General features: G+C 37.4%; 1 long non-coding RNA gene across 2 annotated transcripts in view; it reads right to left on the bottom strand.

Moving 5' to 3' along the window:
- Positions 1-318: 318 nt before the first annotated feature.
- LOC149189440 (uncharacterized) overlaps positions 319-24,460 on the bottom strand; it is a 118,631-nt gene continuing 94,489 nt past the window's right edge. Inside the window, exons 2-3 of one of the 2 annotated variants that reach the window (XR_016256368.1) lie at positions 1,422-1,590; positions 319-734 (exon numbers count right to left, since the gene is read on the bottom strand). This is a non-coding gene — a long non-coding RNA (uncharacterized LOC149189440). The remainder of the gene's footprint in view (positions 735-1,421; positions 1,591-24,460) is intronic. The other variant, XR_016256369.1, reaches the window with a different exon arrangement.

Below are 24,460 nucleotides of genomic sequence, written 5' to 3'. Positions count from 1 at the left end.
GTACATTTTGCATTCAATCATGCTTATAACGCTAGTAAATGGTTCAACCAACCACAATCACAAATTAACAAAGCAGTAACAATACTTGTCTCAACCAACCACAATAAAAAATTAACAGAGCAGTAACAACGCAATACACATCACAAATTAACATAGAAGTAAATCCTCAATACAAATCTACATAACAGAAAATATACATATAAATTTGTAACTCAATATGAGACCCCATGAATATCTCTTTCATATCATCACATTCTTAAGAATGTATAACTTAAGAGTGCACAAAAAGAAATGCTAACAATGTACTTGAACTCTAAGTTCTCAAAGAGGAATCCAATTAGAATAAATTGTTGGTTAGTTCAATTAAAAAAACTCTAATGGAATTCCATCTTCAATGATCGTTCATGGTTAGCTTTTGACATTCTCCATTTTTTAACTTTCAATTATTTTTTTAATTGAACTTCTATCAACTTTATGCGCGCTGCACACACTACATGACTATATTGACGACTTATGATATCGGTTTGATAGTCTTGAAAGTAAACATTATTATCAGTTTGGTGAGTTTCTGGGAAAAATAACCTTCCAGTATAATAGACCCTCTTTCACATATAAAACTGTTATCATCATAGTCTTCCAATAACTTCATTTCATTTTTCGTTTAGTGCACCGCATCAAATAATACTTGGCATTTTATATGTTGTTAATGGGTGAAAGTATAACAAAAACATCCCCTGCACAATAAAACAAGTGTAAGTCCAGAGAATAATTAATATGAAATTAACTAAATATCAATATGGACTTGATTCTATTATCTATTTCTAGATATCTATTTCAACTATTACTTAAATACTTATATGCATTGGTTTTAAAAACATAAAACATATATGTATCTTTTGAAATCAATTGAAATGGCACCTTTCTCTAACAAGATTAGAAATTTGATCATCTTCAGATGATACTATAGTGTCCTCTAATTCCATCTCTTCGAAGCTTGCAACTGACATTTTCCCCTTTGTATTTAGTTCGGTATGTTGCCCATGTTTTACATACATATTGTTTTCACAAACATCATTGGATTATGTGTCCTCTATGTAAACATGAAAAAAACAGGAATATTTTCTTTTATTAAATGCAAACACATTTCGGTAATCCTTTCTTTTAATTGAATGCAATTTTCAAGTTACTGTTTCAACTTCATATGTAATCGATTTATCTACTTCTTCAACTCCAATGTGCCAAAAAAACCTATAGTAAATTCAAACAAGAATTTAAATATGTTATTTAAAATACAGTTTATATATCAAAGATAATCATCCTCATACTATTTCAACTACATAATTTATAAATGTTTAAAAATAGAAAAATAATAAAAGTTATCATATATTAAAACTAAAGTTAATTTGTATATATGTGCATACCTCCATACCTCCGTTGATGGGTTAGTCTTATGACTTAGTGCAGCATTGCACCATTGAACAACTTGTCCAACTGAGACAAGTATGTTTGCAGTGTGGTCCATTTGATATCTTCGAAGTGCTCGTTTTATACATGCCCTGCACCATCATGTTCTCATTTTCCATGACTAGTCTGAAAGAAATTCCAACGATGTTTATTGTGGGTTTTCTTTTGAAGACAACACAACCAAAAGTGTAATCGTGAATATTTGAATTGACCTGTGCATCCATCTGACCATATCCAATGTTCGTTGAATTTTATTCCATGACCTCTCAATGAGTCATAAATCTTATCAAAACAATGTTGTAGAAAATGTGTATCATGTGCATGACCATCGCTGATATAAAAGTGATATTCTTTATTAACATGTCGATTCTCACTAGTGATTTCTATATCATCAACATTTTGTTCATCGCGTCTATATAGAACATGGAAAAGCATAGAGACTTGGTCAGAATGATAATATTCACTATGTATTTCATTTGTTGCACCAAATGTGTAATTCTATGCAAAATAAACTATTGACAAAAAGGTCCTTGGTGGAAAAATTTCACGGGATTTTTTTAATTTCAGGTCCTACCATCGAGCGCTATGTGAATGCTTGGTGTACTTATAAATTTTTGTCTCAACTTTCTTCAAAAACTCTCACATAAATTTATTTTTCTTGTAGATCAATATTTTTAGCACTTTGTACTATTATTTGAACTGATCAATGTATGCATATATTCATATCTTTTCCATTACTCTTTTAATTTTGACAATGATTGATCATTTATATCAATAGAATATTTGTTGTGAAATAAATTCAATTTTCCATAATGATCACATTTTTTACCACCAACACATTTCTTTTGGTAAAATAATTCATGACTTTCTCTTTCACATAGAATTTCGGATATGAAACCATTGATAGTGGAAGGAGGTGAATTTTTCCAAAATGTTATACCAAAATTAAGGAAGGTATCATAATATAATTCAAATTCCACATGATAATGACAACGAAAAGTGTCGCATACAATGATAGGTTTAACATGCCATGGTTTTTGTTGCACAAAAGAAATGATTGAAGCATTAATTCCACAATTCTCTTCTATGAAATTATTGAAGAATTGTATGTGAGTGGTGTCCAAGATATTTTTTGAATGTTCTTCACATTGATTTCATGTTATTCTTTGTCACATCACATCCCTTGTTTTTGGTGAAACACGTGAATTTTCCATCCAATATTCAAATATTATTTTTTAGCATCTTCTCCAATTCTATCTTTGTATGATTGCTTACAAATAACTGCCCAACAAGCCAACTCATCATTTACATCTATTTGCAATAGAAATTTCTTATGCTTGGGTAATGTTTTTCATGAGGTCAAATTAGATAATAATAAAAATAAACATAAAATTAAATTAAAATAATTAAATAAATATAAAAGTGAAATTAATAATAACATTATTTTCCCATGGTATTCTCAACCCACGGTTTTTCCCATCGTATTCTCTAAACTAGGTTTTTATTAAGAATTTGTAGTATGATTATCTTAACATATTATAAAGTTAAGTCCTCTATCGTTTAACATTTTGATTTGGTCAAAACATATAAAAATTAAAATTAAATTAAAAACAAAAATAAAATTAATAATTTTCCCAACCCATGGTTTTCCCATGGTATTCTCTAAACTGGGCTTTTACTAAGAATTTGAAACACGATTATTTTAGACATATTATAAAGTTAGATAATCATTTAAAAATACTCTAAAGTTTAAAAGTTTATTGCCCCTAGAGGTGCTCTCTCGCTGAGTATGGTATAAATGTTGTAATGTTTTGTCCAGCCATGTTTAACATTTTTAAGTGGTCAAATTACTTAATAATAATAATAATTTTGACACTTCATGATTTTTATGCAATACACTAAAGCAAAATACAAGATCTACTTCTACAACAAACTTGTGGAAGCTTAATCGATTATGAGCAAGATCATATAGAACACATATAACTGAGAATGAGAAAGCAATCACACATGAACACAGAAGAATACTCTGGGGAAAGCCTCAGCTAAAAACCTCGATCTCTGTAATATCATACAAGTGGAAATATGTCCGGATTACACAAAGCTTTAGCTCACAAGCTATCCAACTCTCAATACAATCCTATAATACAACTCACAGACTAAATAGACACAACATATGCCTTTCCTCAGACCTCCAAGCCTCCTATTTCCTTACGCAATTTTTCGTGGGGTCCAACGCTGCAACCTGTGTGAATTGGCCTCATCACACACTCATCAAACTCAAAAGTAATTGCGCAATCTCCAAGGAATGAATTCCTTCTGCATGCAAGAGATATCCTCAATGGAATATTCCTGCAACTGATAGTACATTTTCCCCATCACCTGATCTCAACTGGGTCTCTGACTGAACTGACATGCATGAGTTATTTATGAGAAAATATTCAGTTATCTGAAGTGCAACAGTTACATGCATGTATGCATTAACTAACTGAATTCACAATTAGTTCAACAAACTGTTGGAACTAATCTAACCAGACTTAACTCAGATAACTGAGCTAACTAATTACAACTCAAGGTACTACTCATCCTGATCTCCTTAATCAAAGGATAACTTCCTCAATCAATGGAGAAACTGTTGCATGTCTTCACATAGACTTTATGTTTGATTTCCTACAACTAATTAACTCAAGATGAATTAATTAATTATTTTACAAATAGTTGCTAAGATCAAATTCGAATTTTAATTCTCAATTTTAGTTCAGGGACTAACTAAAATTGGAATGTATCCCAAAATGCTATTTATAGCAGTGTTATTTTTAGCATTTCTTGTTGCTATTTTCAACATGGGGACCTTGGGGCAAGATGGTTGGGTGGCAGGGAAGCCACAGATTTTTAAGGAAGAGGCAATGTATGGTTCGCATGGGTAAGAACATGTTGAGGAAAATAGGGTAACATGGAACATCATGAGGCAAGATGGCAAGAAACATGGCAAAAGGCATCTGCAAAAGAAAAGGGTAAGTAGGGGTAAGTGGCATGTGATATGACAGCCAAGTAAAGAAAAGGATAAGTGGGGGTAAGTGGCATGTGATATGACAACCAAGTAGGTTGGTTGAGTCCATAAGGGTGGTGGACAAAAAAATGGTAAAAGGGAGTTCTCTTAACCCTAATTTTATTTGCACATGTACATATATATTGTATACATGATTATACTGATATGAAGATACCATCTTGATTGATTGACAGGTTTGTTAGTAGTCATTCTTGTGGAAGAATGAAGGATGCACGTGGTACAATGAGGAAAAAGACACGCAGGTGGAGCAAGTGCTCTGGACTCTTGCTATGTATTAGATGGAGCTCAAGCAAAGTTCGGATTCCTGTATTGATTTGAGGGTGGAGGTATAAGCCTCTGGATGCCCTTATTCTTGTGTATATGTGCATGTGTCATACATGTGTAAATGTATATATGTTGTATCGTGTCATATGTGTGTTTGTGATATGTGTACATGGCATCATGTTATGTGTATGTGGTATGGTGCCACATGTATATGTATGTGTGTTTGTTACTTGTCTGGGCTTGGATACTGTGTATTATTTTTGTTTGGGTGGAGGCAAGATAGCCTCTAGATTCCCAATAACTTTGTCGACTAAATACTATCGGGTTTGGTAGTGCCCATAGTTGCAAATGGGCTTCAAGGTGGAGGTGAGCCTATGGATTCCCTTGTTGCTTTGGAAACCGATCCAGCATGACTGTGGGGTGGGTACCTGGGCAGTTAGCCTAAAGGGTACCTAGATCCCTAGAGAAGCATGATTGTTGAGCTGGTACCTATACAAATAGTCTAGAAGGTACGTAAAGCATGGGAGCAGCCACTTTGGATCAGCACTTTAGCCGTGGAGGACATGTTATTGTCTAGGTGCTTACCAGGATAAGTAATCGACCCCATGTGTGTACAAGAAAAGAAGAAGCCATCAAATCAAGATAAGTACCAATGCTTTATTGATCTTCTGAATCTTTAAAATTATGGGCATGATTTATGATAGCTTGGATTTTTGAGTTAACCTAATGATATGTTCTAGTTATGATGATTTGATTATGCACTAACATGGTTTGTTGTAGGAATTATGGAAAATCCCACATCCACTACAGGGATAGACTGTTAATAAGGAATAGACATGAGATTTCTCACTTCAGATGAACAAAGTTGGCCACAAGATGGAACAACAGCAGTGTGCAAAAGTCGGAGATTTCAAGAAAACGGGGTCATTGTGGGGCACTAGCACCAATGGTGCCAAATGACTGCCATAAAGCATGTTATGACCAGTATGATAGTTTTGAGACAAGGATATGCTTTGGTTTTGAGACCCCTCTAATGCAAGGAAGCACAGAAGGGGGGGGGGGTGTGTGACCGGAGTAACCAAGGCACTGGGAAGCAAAGAAGGGAAAGCGCAGAACATAAATTGGTTTTGGTCATGAGCATAATTGGGTGGAATTGGAAGCACATTGAGGAGTGCCCGGAAACAAAAGTCAGGAACTATTCACTGAAGGAACAAGGAGTGCAAGGTAGGAGTGCCAAACATTGGAGGCAAGTAGCACTCCAAGGAAAGGGAACAAATCCAAGATTGGCAAGACTAAAAAGACAGATAAAGGGGCCATTGGTAAATCGCTAAAAAATAAAGGTTACTGAGGGGTTGGGCGAGCCACTTTAAATATAAACTTTAATGTAAAAAATTGAAATGAGTTGTATATATAAAGCTCCCTATCAGTTGTGTTCAGTCGTTCAAGCTTTCATTTTAATATTGTATATGGTTATTGAACACCGAGGGTGGTGTTCACCCAACGGGGAGGGGTTTATGACAACGTTGATTACCATTTAACGTTTTATATTAAATTAAATAAATTAACGGGTCAAGTTGGGGACTACAAATTCTAGAGCTAAGGTGGAGGGGGGAGATTGCTTGGGATGTTGACCTATTTGGTCACACCCAGGGATGCTGACATGTATGCATAAAGGACAGATTGCAAAAATATCAAAGGCACCATGATTAGGTGGCACCATGATGATTGGCCTACAAGATTCTGGCAAGCAAACACAAGCAGACTAAGGATGACAAAGCAAAACCAACTAAAAAAATCAAAGAAATAGTGGATAGCTGGCATGATCTCACCGGCTAAAGAAAGAATGGCTAAGGATGGCAAAAATGAGGGAATTTGCACTGCGGGAAGCTTGGGACTCGACTTTATCTTCAAGCTAGAGGTGGTGTAGGAGAGACAAGGGGCGCGTCTTTCAAGTTAGGAAGACGCAACTGGGAGGCAAAGTAATTCATGGTACCATGGTAGCAACAGCAGCTGAGGTTAAACTTCACAGCATTGTCTATGAATGTCAGAAGTTTGGAGTGCATTATGTTGGCCAAGTCGTCTCATCTGACGGTAGGAACATACTTGTAGAGGAATTCGTCAACGGAAAGTCGAGCACTAAGATAGATTTTCAACAAGGTCGGAGGACAGTATTTCCTTCAGATTCCAATGTGGATGGGCTAAAAAAAAAACTATTCGTTACGAAGTACACTAGTTCAGAAGTATCCTCAAAACTGAGTTTACTGATAAGTAGTCTCATAGAAGTCAGGGCTAATGTAATTCCTATCTCCATGCTTGATGAAATTGCCTAGTTACTAGACTTGAGAGGAAATGACGTGATGCATTCACCAGTTGCATATTTTTTTATTTTTTTATTTTTTTTGGGGGGTGGGGCCTTAATTGGCGACACTATTCATTATTAAATCGAAGATTATTCCCGAGGACATGGTTCATCTTACCAGCCCTGAGGTATTACAGATTTAGCTGGAGGATGGAGGGGTTCGTCCCTCTAGAGACCCAATTCTATCCAAGAAATCCATACAAGATTCCTCACTCATGCTCTGGAATCCGGCTCGGGGGTGATTGGGCCGCACGAAAGACCACCATGCAACCCAATATATGGTTGGGCAAAGAGATACAGTCCCTGACTCAATTGCCCAACTCTGATTGAGATAAGTTCCTCTCATGCTTGACCTGTGTAATGAGTTGCATGTTAACTCCAATTGAATTGAAATGATGTTAGTAGTGTGCTAGATATGTTCTGTGTTGTGGTCTCGGGGATTATGCTTAAACAAGGCACATACAATATTCTGTAATATAATGTGGTTAACATAAATTTTGCTGAAGAGACTAGTCTCCAAACCGACATTCAGCCTGTGTGTGAGTTAATGCCCGAATTTGTTGGCTTTCCTCTACTCTCAATTTTTAGGAATGAAATTGCAGAGGAACAATACTCTAAGATAACCTAGATTGCACCACCTTCATATGTACCTTGTGCAACAATTAATTGAACATCATAACTAACCTTGCTTCCTAAGAGACCCGTTAATCATTCATATCAGCAACAAATAGGATTTTCAAAAGGTTACCAGCTGCAGGAACGCACCAAGCTCAACATGGATAAGAGTAACAAACCAAAAGAATATTAGAATACATGAAATTCTGGAGCCACTCTTAGCAATTTTATTAAAGGATAAGGCTCGTTGTTCATCCTTATAATATCACAATCACCAGCAGGTCCAATCCTCTGCAGCCTGAGAGAATATGGATCTACTTAGCTACAATACTACCTATTTTAATTGTCTATTTCAGCAACTTCCTCTAAACTTCGCAAGAGTGTGAGATAAATATTGAGAGATGCTTTTTGGTCTGGTCGATATAGTTGATCACTCCCTAGAGTACATGTCATCTCTTATCATACTATTGATGACAAGATGATGAGCTTTGTTCCAAGTTGAGAACCTGAGACAGCTCCATGAACAGGTAGCCTATCTTGATTTTAGTACCCCCAACCGGTATCTTCATGCCATATAGGTCGTTTCCTTACAACCTGTGCACATACAATCTTTTCTTTTTGCATAATGAACCTAGAGGCCTTGGTATTTGTCTATGCATAGGTGACCATTGTAAACTATAGACCAAACTTGGTTAATGATTCCCATTTCCTTAATAGGTGAAGTGGAAAACAGGTGGGAGAGCGTCCCCATCATAGAGACAAAAATAAGCATTTAAGCATGTTCTCATCCTCTCCAATGACTGGTTTACATTTCTAGTGTTGCACTCAAAATTCTACCAACAATATATATACTTCCATTTTGCTATCCATCATTGTGACTAATCATTTTAAGGATCATGTGGGTAACCTTAGACCAGAGAAATGTACTTAAGTTGTGTTGCTTGTGAGCATTCTTCTGAGATGATTGGTCTGTTAAGGAGATTGTAGTAACCCTGGACAGGGGATGGGGTGTTGAAACTCTTGTTAAAGAGGTTGAATTTGAGAGGAGAATTTGTAGGGAAGTAAAGACCCAAGAGGAAACAATTACACAGCAAGGAAGACTAAATACAGGAAAACAAAGTGGTATGTCATAGGTCTATAATAGATTTGTGATGTTTTAAGTTGAACATGATTCCAAGTTGACTAGGAAGCTAGTTCTTTTGTCCAAGGATCCTACTCATTCAAATCTGAAAGGTGCTAGTATCGGCAAAATTGATGGCACATTTAATAACAATTCACATCTAATTCTTGGACATATTATAAATCTGTGGTAGCATCTCTTTGAATGGTGTCTTTCAATACTTAATGTGACACTGTTTGCAGAGCCATTTCAATGATCTTAATTGCCACTTGATAATAGTGGAATACAAACACCAAAAACTATTGCTATGAAACTTGGCACTCTTACTTGACTTATTCCTAAATATAAAGTTTGAATGGTATAGGTTTGCATTGAGAACAGTGGTAACTTTCATTAGTAGTCATGTGATGATGGCTCCTCATTTCTGAGCTTCATAGATAACAGAAATCATATCTTGGACCATATTTCACACATCTTGGTGGCACGATATGACTACTATAACACCCAACAATATACAAGATTGAAGTGCTCTCTGTACCTAAAGGTACTATATTGTCCCCATTCTCTTTTGTCTATTGGCAGCATTCTTTTGAGCAACTTACCACTTTTTATGGTTGTGGAACTATAATTTGATGATATGATGAGTAGTAAAATGAGTGGCGTTGGTCACTTTCAGTCAACGAATTCTTATTCTGTTGAATATGGCTTGCCCTGTCACAAGTCTCAATTTTTAGTACAAGTCTGTTGAGTACCAAATGTTTCTGGGCTTGTTTGTCAGTTAAATTTTATTTGAATGATGTTTTGATTTTCAAGGTAAAAGGATCGATGTCCAGTGCATCATAGATTAACACCTTTGATTGTGAACGCATACCATCTTTCATTTATTCTCACTATTTCAGGCCGCACTAATTGTTCAAAAAGCTTGGTTAAGGTTCTTTCAGCTTGTAATTTAACATAAGGGTGCAAATTTTGTATACATTATAGGTCCTGAAGCTTGGTTCCCAATGGCAAGGGTGCATATGCATGCAATTTTCCAAAGGAAGTTTATTTAGAGTATAGATATAGAGTTTGACATTTACTCGTGTCTAAATCATTCTTAGGGCTTGGAACTTGGACTCAAAATCATGCCTATGGGCCTCAAATTTTAAGTGTAAATTTTATTATTCTTTATCTTTGGATCTGTACTTGAAACACTTGGTTTTATCCTTGGATCCTCCAAGTATCTGTACAAGTGATTGGATTACAAGTGTTGGAGGCATCATTTTGATTTCTCTTCATGGAACAAGAGCCTTAAGGAACAATTGTGCCCGAGGAAATCTCCATTCCTCCTCAAAACTAGAGGTATGTCAATAGAGGATCCTTAGTTGGTGCCCTGAATCAGGATTAGTAGTGTGGCTCTGAGAAAACCTTTCTCGTTGTAGTTAATAATACAAACATGGATTGCCCGCTACTGAAACAAAAGGCAATATGATACCCACAATGATTGAACAAGGCCTCTTAGTATAGTATAACAAGGCATGCTGTGAAAGCATACATCCCTAATGTTGCCCAAAAAAAAAAAAAACAACAAATGGTATACCCCATTCTAGTAACCATGCAAAAAGAGTCGGGTAACCTAGTAACCACCTCCAGTTAGATAGTGTTGAAAAATGTGTAACTAGGTTCAGTCTTCATAAATATGAAATGTACTTTTGATTCTTGTGAATTGTAAAATGAAAGAAAATTATTATTATTATTTTCGAGCACGGGTTTCATGCTCAAGGTCTTTTATTTTATAATTCAAGCATCCATTGAGTACTTCTAGGGTTGGTCCTAGGTCAAGATATCAAAAGAGTCATTGTCATAAGTTGAAGACCTTATAAGTCAAGCATCCATTGAGTGCTTCTAGGGTTGGTCCTAGGTCAAGAAATCAAGAGTGTCATTGTCATAAGTTGAAGACCCCATCTGGCACATTGTAACTAGTAAAGAAAATTATTTTTGTCCTTAAAAGTGTCAAAATACCCTTCAAGACCAAGTTGGCCTAGCAACTGGCAAGTCGGCCTAATTTGGGGAGCCATGTCCACCTTGAGAAGCCTACATAAAGGAGGAAACTCGACCTCCTTGAAGCACATCCATCTTTGACTCGTCCAAGCGAAGGAGGAACAAGAAGGCAGCGAAGAAGGAAAAGAACAAAAGAGACTTGTTTTTGGGATCTTTCTCTCACACATGCGAAGGAAGGCTAGGGTTTTTGCAGCAGATCTAGTGTTTTCTTCTACAAGTTTGATCTTGATGAAGGGAAGGAAAGATGGTCAAGCGAAGGTCACTAGAAGTCATCCTCAAGCTCCAGAACGAAGAGAAAACCAAGCAAAGGTCTGAGGAAGCCTTGAAAGGCTAAAGGAAGCTCACACATGTGGCAGCAACCACTGTAGGGGGGTCAAAAAAATCAAGTCTGCAGTAGAGGCCGAAATTCTACATTTGGGGGTTGAAGTTGTGCTACTGGAAGAGATTTCACTAGGTTTGACTTGTTCAAGGAAAGTACATCATCCGGAAAGGTTGGACTTGGTCTTGGACGGTATTGATCTTAGTCTAAAGGTCTTGGAATTCGTCAATTAAAGAATTTGTTTTCTTCTCAACTGGAGAGGTTTTGGCCCTGGCTTGCAGCCTATATTTTGTGTTCTTGCACTTCTTGTTTTGCTAATTGTTTGATGATATCCAAACATAATAATAACTAAAGAAGCTAATAAGCAAGAAAAAGTAAAAATACATCACAAGCAATTATCAAGGAAAGAGAAATTACTTTAATCATTGCCCTATAGATTTCTCAACAGAGAAGGGGGTGAGTTACAGAGTAAAACGAGGTCATGATGGCTGCAACTAGAGAAGGTAACATATTATTAATTGTAAATTTAATCCAATCTACTCTTATAAAGACTTTTATTAAAGGCAACTAGTAATTCCAGAATCATTAAAATGTGAAGAGGAAACATTATCGACTAACTCCAAGGAATTCACAAGCAAGTAGAATAGATGAATCAGAAAACAAACAAATATAATAAAAAGTAGATAAGTAATCAAAATGATTAAAAAACAAAAGATGGATGACTAATAAAATAACATAAAAATAAATGAACTTGGATGACTATTAACAAAAATGAAGAGAGAGAAGAATTTCCATCACACTACAACCACACATGAACAAGCATAAATGCATATGACAATTGAGTCACTAGAATTGATGAACCCAATCAAGGATTTACAATACCAAAAAAAAAAAAGATTCTAATTATTAAACTCTTACAGACATGCATTTCTACTTCTGGGGGGAAGAGATCGAGGTCATTGTTACCCACCATAAGTGGGTGACCCCATAGGAGAAAAAATTTCTCCCACACTTCGCATCCAGCAAGCTAGGTATCAGCACTTGACAGCCACCACTAGCTTATGACATGCCATTTTATCTCCACCACCTACATCAATCATATGCCTCCTCATCCATCTAGTAAGAGCACATGGACAAAGGTGGACCTCCAATCAAAAGGTACTTTATTCATTTTGCAATTGGGTGCTTATGCTTGTGAATTTGGGCTTTTGATATGGATTATGGAGTGATGGTGAAGGAGGGGTTTTGACCGTGATCTTGTTCCCTCACCTTAAATGGGGGGTTAATCGTCGATCCTAGTCGAATGGCACCTCCCTTAATGGCCCAATGGGTATAGGAGGGGCACTACTCGGGAAGCCTTGATTGAGATAGCATGTTCCATCTATCCATATTCCATACTTACCACTTTCCATCTTACATTACAAACCCTTATACCACCTCCATTCTTCAAGTTCAACTGACTATTAATTCTCTAGAATTTGGCACCCATACATCCACATACTTGGGTAGAGCCTGGAAATTTTCCCTGTGAGGTTGATGCAGCTAAAACAAAAGGAAAAAAGCATATAATTGCCACGAGAAAAATAAAAGAAAGAATATCAACATGCAAAATATGGCTAGGACATACACATTAGCATGTAGGCAAAAGCCTAGCATGAGCTCTACCTCACTTATTGTGGCCATCACCCAGTTCCTAAGCACCATATTGCTCCTATACATCATGAAAGGAATCCTTACATGTCCCAACCCTGATGGGCAATGAGTTGCCTCATCATTAAAGGGTGATACAATTGATGTACATCATACAAAGCAAGCTCTAACCCTTTGAGCTACAAGCAATAATACAAAGAAAAAATCAAGCAAAAGTAAAAGGCCCACAAGAGAGGTGGGAAAATAAAGGCTAGGTTGGTAACTCATGCATCCATGATTGCTACCTCCTCACATCTATACACTCTGGATGTGGATACCTGTCATTGTTGGTCCCTTTGACAGCGGCACTTGTTATAAAATGTAAAGTGGCAGCAATTAATTCTTATTTCCCTTTAATATTTTCTTGTGAACTTATTAGTCTTCTTGTTGTTCTTTACTTATATCTTTTCATCAAACATATATCAAGAATAGAAACATCAACAATAGAGGACACATATATTTTGACTTTAAGTTATTGTACTCTCTCGGTTGAACATTCAATATTAAATAATAAGAAGATTTGATCAAAGGTTTTTCCTTGGCTTGAGCCATATTATGTGTCCTCTTGTCTTGGCTTGTCTTCGTTATTTATTGTACATGTACTTTCTTCAGTTACTGTCAATATGATAATGTTTCACGTGATTGCTAATGGTTTAATAATTGGTATCAGAGCTATGGAGAGGACAAGCCCAAGCAAGAGTAAAAGTAATCTCTAAAAGAAGATCCCCTCAGTTTAAGGCTTCATGAACCGAGCTCCTTGTGGCATTAAATCAAATTTTGGGTATGATCTCAAGCCATGATCACTATGACTAAGTTGGAATCCTAATCAAAGAGTCTGTGACAGTAGAACTATCTCTTTGTTTCTAACTGAGTTTGGAGACTCTCCTGTGCATTTACTTGTGGAAGGATATTTTGTATGGAGATCAAAATCTTTGTGACTCTAGAGATAGGGTTGAACCACTATGATGCCTTGCTTGAAAGGTTACAGTACTTATTTTGGAGGACCAAAATCATCAGGCATAAAACTAGAGTGACAAGTTTCATGCCCAGGCATTCGCATTTGTATGGTATCTCAAGATCAACGTGGATCAGCAAATAACATTGTTGAAAAGAATTAAGGTCTAGCCAAATTCGAATTGTTTTGTGAAGATCTCATTAATCTTTGCAGATCTGTGAGGACTGTACATCAAAAATCATGACTAGCCAATCAGTAACATGCTAGCTCATTTATAGTGATCTCAAGATCAACGTGGATCAGCAAATAACATTGTTGAAAAGAATTAAGGTCTAGCCAAATTCGAATTGTTTTGTGAAGATCTCATTAATCTTTGCAGACCTGTGAGGACTGTACATCAAAAATCATGACTAGCCAATCAGTGACATGCTAGCTCATTTATAGTGACGTCTTCACTAGTATATATATATTTATATTTGAGGGAAGTAAAGCCGACTTGACTGAACAATCTAAGCCAAACGTGCTAGTTAGTGATTCAGAATTTTTGCATGGTGGAAGCTGCATTGAAAAGACTGTGGCATCAATCCATCCTAGCGTGAATACGTATATACCCTTAACTCAGATTAAGCCAACTCGTGTAGTCCTAGACGAATTGTATTGAAGTAATTACAGCTTCAGATGATGGTCTTTTATGAGACTTTTTGATATGTATTCATCTGCTTCAACACCATTGCCTACAGTAAGGACAGAGTGCATCATTTGCTACACAATAGATTTTCATCATTCTATCATCCTCGTAGCAGTAAGGGCTTCAAGCTTAATTATTACATTAATTTGAAGTAGCAGGGTTTTGGAAAGTCACTTCAAAGAATTAGATATTTGTTGGTTGACTGATCTGTGGCTGAAGCACGTGTCTGGAGCTTATTCCTTGAGGCTAATCCAAGAATTTAAGGTTGATTGGTGATGTCCTAATTAGATGCTCAGTATACTAAACCGAGACACGTCTATGGACATATTTTTGCCCATTCTAAAGCATAATTCTGAGATCTCTGAGATACTGTTTGCAAGGAACAGTTCTTGAGCTTAATGGTTGACTAGAGCAATTGTAGTTTTGGCTTGAACAATTTTAATGAATGATGGTTTAATGGTATCTGTTGGGCATTTGTAGTTTCTTCATGTGTGAAGTCAACCTTGTACATCAGTTGACTGCTCAGGCATCTATATAAGTCTCTGATTGAATAAGGGTCAAGGATCCATCTTCAACAATTTAGGCAGAAGTATCAGTTCTTAAAGTGAAGGCAAATCATCTGAAGCAATATTAGAGGCACATCATCTTCACCAAGACAGATCAAACATCAAAGGACGTCATCCTCAAGCATTTCTAATTACATCTGTACTTAACACATGAGGTATGATTTTTGCATGAGGTAGGTACTATTGAGATGGCATCATATTTGCAAGTCAAACCTATATTGGCATCAACATATATATATTCATACATACAGTCAGCAATAGAAAAAGTATTGGTATGTGGCATCCTTGTAGTCCAGAAGTCGTTATGGTATTTTGGCAAGTCATATGGAAATTCTGATCAAAGTTGGGATCAAGTCATGGCCTTGGACATTTATCTCTCTGTTGAACTTCCAGCTCCTCTTCAAAATTTTCATCATACAAATAAAGGAAGAGGCATAGTTCTCCTATTGTTCCTAGCCAAATTGCATTCATAAAGAAAAAGGAGTCTAGTCTCCTATGCGTAAAGGAGACCTAGGACAATGGATTATTAGTAAAAGCTCATCACCTTGTTCTTTAGTTTTGGACAGTAGCGCAAAAGCATTAATGCATTTGTACATTCCACTGAGATAAATGATGTCAATATACGTTTCTGTATGAGATCAATGACTTGCACATTGACATAATCAGCTCAATATCAGTTGAGCCAACTTGTGGAGATTTTCTGTCTTATAGTAGCTACAGGCATCAAGAAGTGAAAGCATCTGACTCTAGTAACAGAATGAATCCTCCTTCTGTTTTGAGAAGAAAAATTGTAAGCTTTAATACAGTCACAGGAAACTTCAGTAGCAGAGCAGAGAATCTGCTGAAGACAAGTGTCTAGGATAAGATCTTGAATTTCTCTAAAGGAATGGTCTTCCTGAAAGTATGAAGACCTGTAGCTATCAAGGATAGAACCCTGTGCAGTGAAGATTCTTGGTTATATGCAGCATCAGTTCTACTATTTGTGGCACTGCCCTAGGTATAACATCTCAGCATATGCAGCTCAGCATCATTTATGTTGTCTCTTCAGTCCAGCATCATGTATGATATGGTTACAAGTCCAGTGGCCAATATGATATATTGATATATTGATGACAGTGTTATAGTCTTGCTCACAAACCAAGTTGTGAACAAGACAAATGTAATCTTTGGATAGCCTATCTTTTGAAAGATCATCTACTATGAAGAAGCTACAGGGATCTGACAGTATAAGAAATTGCAGCACCCTTGACTTTGATAAGGGGTGCAGCACACTTGAAGCTTTCAGATCAGCTAGGAGAAGAAGTGCATGGCACTTTGGAACAGTTCTTTGTATCGATCCCTATCAGCATGAAAACAAAGAAGAAAGTGCGATGAGCAGAAGATCTTGATTTTGGCATCTTGGATGCATTAAGTCAGGTCCTATAGGTATGGATGCCAGAAAGACCCTTCCTCATCATGGATTGGGTAAATTGATACGCTAGTAGCTGTCATCTAACAATGAAGGATCATACAGTTGTGTTGAAATAATCTCATGGGAAGATTTTTTTAAGGACCATAATCCACCTAAAGCAAGACTTCAGACAGAGCTATGATGTTTATTGATGATGTATGTCCTACATAAGAGGAAGTTGAATTTTAAAGTCAAGTTTATCTTCCTTCAGAAAGCGCTGAAAGTCATGAATAGACTGTATTAAGAGGGTCTCGGTTGAACATTGAGCTCTGGGAGCTCCTAGAGGCCTGGGGGTACTTCTTGATGCTATGAACAACCATAGGGTGAGTGGTTCACCTTCCCCTATAGGTACACTAGTTATAAGGTGAGTGGTTCACCAGTGTTGTGAAAATCGCGATAATATCACGATAAAATGAAATAATCGCGATTTTTTCGCTGTCCCGATAAAATCGCGATAACTATACGAAATTATCGCCGGAAATTTTTTTTGCCGATTTTTATTGAAATTATCGCGATAATTTCGATTTTATCGCGATAAAAACAGAAAAAATCGCAGGGCTTCGCGGCAGCGAGGTTTTATAACGTTTTTTTGGTTTTTTGTTATGAATTCATTTGGACAGTCGCGCGCGAAGGGCAGAGAAGCGCTGGAGACCAAGCTGGAGAGGGTTTTTAGCTAAATCTAAGTGCTTAGAGGAGAAAATCAAGAGGAGAACACCGATTTCTCCATAGAAATGGTATGTGAATTAATTTTTTTTTTTGTTTTCATTGTTTAAAAACATTATTTTTGTATGTTTTTTATTGTTTTGGTTGGGTAACTTGGTATGGGCACCATTTTTCTTTTGTTTTCATTGTTTTTAAAGATTTTTTTGTATTTCTTCATTGTTTTTGGTTGGGTAACTTGGTATGACTATGGGAACCAAATTTTTTTTTTCATTGTTTTTAAATATTGTTTATGTATTTTTCATTGTTTTTGCCATTTGGTTGGGTAACTTGGGTTTGGAATGGTTGGGTAACTTGTGTTTGAAACTTTGAACTTTGGAATGGTTGTTTTAGGTTGGGTAACTTGGATTTTCAATGTACAATGTTAAAAATTAAAAATTAAAATACTAAATTGTAAATTTGTAACTTGTAATTTTGTAAATGCTAAATTGTAATCCTTATTTTCCCATAGGTTCACAACTGCACCAAAACACCATTCAAGAGTCAAGACTTCAAGTTTGCAACTTCAAAGTTCAAAAACAAACATGCCAAGGAAATTGGATCCTTTCTGGGAATATGGTGTACCTGATTCTCCGAATGATAGACTAAACTTGAGTTGCAAGTTGTGTGGCCACCCTATGTCCGGGGGGGTGTACAAGTTGAAGTTTCACCTTGCAAAAATCCCTGGAAAAGATGTGGGGCCTTGTACAAATACAAATCCTGAACTTATCCAAAGAGCCATGAGAGCATTGGAAGAATTAGAGCAGACTAGAGAGGCCAAAGAAGAACTCAAAAGGCAACTAAAAAGGTCAGCTGAAGGAAGTGGGCCAAGTGGCACTGGTTCTACTGCAGCATCAACCAATCCGGTAGCTGCCACATCATTTTTTGTTCCTCGAACCACACCTGGTTCACAGCCATCTATCGGTTCAATGCTAAAAAGAACTAAGAAAGAACAAGCTGACAAGTTGCTGGCAAAATTGCTCCTCTTGAGTGATATTCCTTTCAGCATTATAAGGAATAATCCATTTTTCCAACTTACTGTTGATGTTATTGCCAGTGTTGGCCCAAGGTACAAAATCCCTTCTTATCCTGATTTCAGAGGCCGAATTCTTCAAAATGAAATGTGTGACTGCACCCAAAGATTGGAGGAATTTAGGGCATCATGGGCACAAACAGGATGCACTGTTATGTCAGATGGTTAGACTGACCAAAAGGGGAGGACCCTTATAAACTTCTTGGTTATTTGTCCCAAGGGGACTATGTTTATCAAATCTGTTGATGCATCTACACAAATCAAAAATGCAAGAACTTTATGTGATTTGCTGGATGTGTTTATTTTGGAGGTGGATGAACAACATGTTGTCCAAGTCATAACGGACAATGCTGCAAATTATGTTGTTGCTGGCAGGATGCTTATGGACAGGCATCCTACTTTATTTTGGACACCTTGTGCTGCCCATTGTATTGATTTGATGTTAGAGGACATAGGGAAAATTCCCTTTGTCAAAGATATTGTTGATTCATCCAAAAGCATTACAAAATTTATATATAACCATACATCTGTGCTTAGCTTGATGAGAAGATTCACCAACAACAAAGAGTTGGTGCGCCCCGCCATTACACGGTTTGCCACCAGTTTCATATCTCTTCAATCCCTCTTGAATTCTATGTGGGATGTGAAGAGAATGTTTCTTTCAGAGGAGTGGTGTGCTTTGCCAATGAGCCGCAAACCAGAAGGAGAGCCCATATGCAAACTAGTTTCATACCAGGAAGACTTCTGGGCAGGAGTGCAGGAGGTGTGCGCTGTTACTGAACCTTTGGTAAAGGTTCTTCAGTTGGTTGATGGTGAGAAGCCTGCAATGGGCTATTTGTATAAAGCCATGGACAGGGCCAAAGAAGCCATTCGGGCCTACTATGATGGTAAGGGAGATGATGGGTTTCAGAGACAACTCCTCCTATGGGGAGTGATTGATGAGCGATGGAACAACACACTCCATCGTCCCATTCATGCTGCTAGGCTTTTCCTGAACCCTGCATTTTCTTATGCATGTGGGTTTGATTTTGATGCTAAGATCATGGATGGATTCTTATCCTGTGTCCAAAAGATGGTGCGATCTCCAGAACAACGTATAGAGATCTCTAAACAAATTGAGACATATAGGATGGCAGGTGGCACATTTGGCTTTGAGATGGTTGTCACTGATAGGACGATTAAAATGCCAAGTATTTTTTAGTTTGTAACTTTGTTTCAAATTTCATTGTCTTCAAATTCCATTTTTTTCTTATGTTTATTTAAAATTTTATTTGTAATTTTGTTGTAGATGCATGGTGGAAAATGTATGGTGGCAGGGTACCCCTTCTGCAAAAGCTTGCCATTCGCATCCTCAGCCAAACATGTAGCTCCTCAAGATGTGAGCGCAACTGGAGTGTATTTGAAAAAATAAACAACAAGAAGCGCAACAGGTTAACACTTAAACATTTAAAATATTGCAAATTTCCAAATAAATTTTTGAATTCATTAAACAATATTTTTTTTATAATTATTAATTATTATTTCATGATCTTTGTACAGGTCGGAGTCCCAGCGACTTAATGACATGGTCTACATCTACTACAATCTTCAATTGTGGGTGAGGCAACTTGAGAGGACACCTGATGTGGATGCCATCTCATTGGATGGGATTGACACCACTGCTACATGGAGGGTTGAGGCCGAGAGGCCTCTCATGGAGTCTGCTGATGATTGGTTAGTGCAGGATGTAGTGGAGGGGGAGGAGGAGCAGGAGGAGCAAGAGTTAGAAGAGGAGGAGGTGACACCACCTGCCCGGGCTACCACTGCCACCAGTAGAGGACGTGGTCTACCTCCTATAGCTCCTACTTCTAGTTCTTCAGCTTCTAGAGCACATCAGACTCCACTGCCATCTCCACCAACACGGGCACCAGCAGCTACATCTAAAGGGAAAGGGAAAGTTGTGGCATTTTCCCGCAAGAGGGGCAGAGGAAATCAATAGGATTAGACTTTAGTTATTTTCTTCATTTTATTGTATATGACATTATGACATGATGAGATACATTATCATATTTTTTGTTGATATTTTGAGGTTGAGTTGGGACTCAGGAGTCAAGACTTACTATTCAGGACATGTTTCAATGTTATGCGTAATTTTAGCACTAGAAATGATATTAAACATCTTATATATTAGTTATTTTATCATATTTATGTGTCAATGTATTTATTTTATGTTGTAGATGGTTTAGAAATTAAAAAAATTGAAAAAAATGATTTTTTTGTACCAAACAATTATTTCCCGATAATTTCGATTTTTTCCTCGCGCCGATATTATCTCGATAACGATTAATGCAACATTGTGGTTCACCTTCCCCTGTGATACTTCATGATGATAAATGACACATAGGGTGAGTGGTTCACCTTCCCCTGTGATACTTCATGATGATTAATGACATATAGGGTAAGTGGTTCACCTTCCCCTATGGCGGTTGACATGTGTGTAGGGTGAGTAGTTCACCTTTTCCTACTATTGATGACATATGCATAGGATGAGTGGTTCACCTTCTATGGCATATGAGCAAGATGAGTGGTTCACCTTCTCCTGCAGATACCCTAGTGAGAGATGCATATAGGCATCTATTGACATATCAGTGGGACGTGGTTCATCGTTTCCCCACATGTAGGATGCTCATTTCTTACAATTGATTGTTGACATGTCGGTGGGACGTGGTTCATCCTTTCCCCACATGTAGGATCATTCCTACGATTGATGGTTAGCGTGTTTGTAGGATGTGGTTTATCCTTTCCCTATGTGTGGTTGACATGTGTTTGTAGGATGTGATTTATCCTTCCCCTATGTCTGGTTGTGTGACATGTGTTTGTAGGATGTGGTTTATCCTTTCCCTACGTGTGGTTGTGATATGTTTGTAGGATGTGGTTTATCCTTTCCCTACGAGTGGTTGTTACATGTGTTTGTAGAATGTGGTTTCTCCTTTCCCTACGTGTGGTTGTGAGCAAGATGTGATATATTATTTCCCTGTTGGTGTTCCTGTATCATCCTACCCATGTAATCTGAGACAAATGGGAAGTACATCTCATCTGGCCAATGAGCTGGGAAAAGTGGATAGGGACCATAGTAGTACTGATGGATGCATCGTGTACTTCCGTATACTCCATATGTCTAGGATGCATGATTTTCAAACAACTTGATCACTTGGGATCAAGTCCGATTGGGGTTCAACCCCTGGTTATGTGGATTGACTTTTGTCAGTGGAGAGTGCCAAAGTCTTGTGACTCACTCTTGATCAATTCTTCTTCATTATCTATATCAATGTTCAGCAAAGTGGAGTCGAGATGTTGAGATGGTATATGATGATAGGATGGCATGATGATGGATGGATTGGGAGGTGGAATGGAATTCTCCGTAGTTGAGAGGGAGCATTAAAATTGGCAACTAGGGTGAAATTCCACTTTGGACAGCTCATTTGATGAAGATAATTCTTGCGTTAAATTCCTCTTTTCGAGAGGACCAAAATAGACCTAAAGAACATCAAATTCAGATAAGGAGAAATGTGTTTTTGAATTTATGCCCTCTCATATGCAAATTGTCAAGGTCGGCCTCTACTCCATGTAGGCTCATAAAGCCCAACCGACATGTCTCTTGACCCTCTCCAATTTATATAAATAGAGGTGTCCTCCAACCTCATTTGACACATCGAAAGGGCTTCATTATGTCTGAGACAGTCGAGCTTTTGGAGGAGGATGAAGGGTTGTTTGTTTTTGGGTCTCTCTTCTACAACAAGGTCGAGATTCTTCTGTTGGGTAGGCCTCAGATCGTAAAGGAAATTTTGGGTTGTATTTATAGTATATACCAAGATCCAACAAGAATGTAGCCGCAGGTCTGAGGGTTGTTTGGAAGATATTTTAGGGTTGTCTTGTATGGAGTTCCTCTTGTGCAGGTGGGTTGCAAGCCTAAAGAAGCTTGTTCTGAGGTCACAAGACTGCTCAGATAAGTCACATACATCAGGAGGGTTTTGAGGTAAGCTTGAGGGTTGAAACTAGCCCAGATCAGCCCTAAAGACCAGTGAAGGACAGCTCCTTGTGTGCTAGGGTAAGCCGCACTTAAAAGAAGGTGCTTTGGAACAGTTGAGCAAGACAACAGTATATTGTAAGAAGCCCTAACCAGACCATGGGTAACTACCGTTGACAAAGTGCTGGAATTGCAGCCTTTTGAGCCATCTTCTTGTCTAAGGTTGGATCTTCAAATTGGCAAGTCATTTTGACTTTAAGTTATTGTACTCTCTCTCTGTTGAACATTCGATATTAATAATAAGAAGATTTGATCAAGGGTTTTCCCCATCTTGGGGTTTTTCCCTGGCTTGAGCCATATTATTGTGTCCTCTTGTCTTGGCTTGTCTTCGTTATTTATTGTACATGTTCTTTCTTCAGTTACTGTCAATATGATAATGTTTCACGTGATTGCTAATGGTTTAATAATTGGGCTAATATGAGAATTGAAGCAATTGTCTTAAGCAAAGAACATGTTATCCTAAATATTAACAGATACAAATACCCAAACCCTAGATTAAGTCCTTCTCGTAGTGCCAAGTCAGCCCTACTCCCAAGTCTTTCTTTGGTTCTGCATCAACCAGCTACAAACTGCAACTTTGACCTACCAACTTCAATATTACAACTTCTGTTGAAATATGTTACTAGGTTCGGTGTTCATAATGTCTATTATAATCATGATTTTATGTATTTCATGAAAAGAGAAAAAGAAATTTATTATTGTCATTCTTGATGTAGGGGTTTCATGCTCAAGATAAATTTATTTATAGGTCAAACACCCATTGAGTGCTTCTAGGTTTGTCATAGAATTATGAAGTCAAAAGAGTCATTGTCATACATGTAAGACCCCTTTAGGCATCTTGTATTATGTAAAAGAAATTTATTTGAGTCATAAAAGACCCTCCAAGACCTTGTCAACGAGCTACAACAAGTCGGCCTACATGAAAGATCAAGTCAACCTCATGGAGGCAATTCGTACCCCTAGAAAGCATATATATAAGAAGGAACTCGACCTCATTTGGGCAGCAGACAAGCAAGTTCGGTCTCCTCAAGAAAGAAGTTGGAAAAAGGACGAAAATCAAGAATAAGAAGAAAAAGAAGCAAGATCAAAGTTTTGGACCTCTCTCTCTCTTGTGTTAGGGTTTCTAAAGTTGTTGTAAGTTGTTGAGTAAGTCGAAGTTGCTGGAAGTTGCTGGGCAAGTCGAAGTCGCTGGAAGTGCTGGGCAAGTCGAAGTTGCTGGAAAAGTTGTTGGGGTTGTTGGGGTCGAAGTTGTTGGAGAAGTTGTTGGGGTCAAAGTTGTTGCTGGAAGGTAAAAGGTTGTTGTTGTAAGTTATGTAAGGAAAGTTCATCAAGAAGGAAGGTTGACTTAGTCTTGGAGGGGTCTTTGTCAAGGGTCTTAGGTCTTGGAATTCGTCATTTGAAGATTCTATAAGAAGAGAAGAATTCTTGTGGCTTTTTCTATCAAGAAGAGAAGTTTTGGCCCTAGCTAGCAGCCTACATTTCGTGTCCTCTTGTCTCATTGTTCTCTCATTGTTTAGCAGTTGTTTGGTGATAAGAACATAATAATAATCAAGTGAAAGAAGATGTTAATCAAGTTAAGTAACATCACAAGTAGTTATCAAAGTAAAAGAAATCACCTAATCTAGTTGTCCCTAGATTTCTCATGGTATCAAAGCTAAGGTGACAAGTTAAGAAGAGGTAGCTTCAAGATCACATCATTGAAGAAGGATACATAAGGGTCGAGAACAAAGAAATCACTTAAGGGGACTAAGAAGCACCAAGGAGGAGTACTCATCTCAAAAGATCACATCATCGCAAAGAGAAGAAGACCTCAAGGACCCTATCTCCACTCAAAGAAAGAAGTACTACACATTTGAAGCATCTTGAAGTCTCCATATTCTACATCCCAAGGAAGCGAGAAAAAGCATTGCCATCATCATCAAAGAAATCAAGGTGATCTCCCTCTCTTTGAAGAAAGGATCACATCTCAAGCCCATTTGAAGAAAGACATCTCTAGAAGAAGTTGTCATTTTCAAGGAAGTAAACATCATCAATCATCATCAAAATCAAGAAGGCATCAAATTGAA

Source organism: Pinus tabuliformis, chromosome 3_1 (assembly GCF_031772625.1).
Source record: "Pinus tabuliformis cultivar Carrire ecotype Pingquan chromosome 3_1, CPIR1, whole genome shotgun sequence".
Classification (NCBI taxonomy): domain Eukaryota; kingdom Viridiplantae; phylum Streptophyta; class Pinopsida; order Pinales; family Pinaceae; genus Pinus; species Pinus tabuliformis.
This window is presented reverse-complemented; position numbering and strand designations above follow the sequence as displayed.